The following is a 550-nucleotide window of genomic DNA, read 5'->3' on the forward strand; positions in this document are numbered from 1 at the left end:
CCGGGGCTGCGCGAGGCGCTTGGGGCGGGGCTCAAGGAGTCTGTGGGCGGGGCTCAAGGAGTCTGTGGGCGGGGCTCAAGGAGTCTGTGGGCGGGGCGCTGACTCAGCTGAGACGCTACTCAGCGGAGACGCAGCTCCGCGCGTTTTGCTCCGCGCGTCTCTCCACAGGGGTTTACCCGCGACGACCGACCCCCTTCGACTCCCCAGCTTCGCTGGGCCGGCGCTGTCCCCGCCTCTTCCCTCCCCTCCTCCCCATTCTCGGGCTCTTCCTCCATTTACTTCTGGCCCTCAGCCCACCTCCCTTTCGTTGACCCGTGGGCCTCACCTGCCCGGGTAACCCAGTGACCTCTCCACAACTCTGCCTCCTCGCTCACCTGGGCCCGTTGGTGCACCAGCCAGACCCTCACCGATACTTGCTCCTCTTCCCCGTCTCTCGTCAGACCCCATACGCATATCCTCTGAACCAGTTGACAGAATCCTCTTCCTGCTCTTTTAAAACTAGAATTCCCGCCTGAGGCGTGCTCATACTAAGCGCGCTGTATATTTTTTG

This window comes from Camelus dromedarius, chromosome 5 (genome assembly GCF_036321535.1).
Source record: "Camelus dromedarius isolate mCamDro1 chromosome 5, mCamDro1.pat, whole genome shotgun sequence".
NCBI classification, from domain to species: Eukaryota; Metazoa; Chordata; class Mammalia; order Artiodactyla; family Camelidae; genus Camelus; species Camelus dromedarius.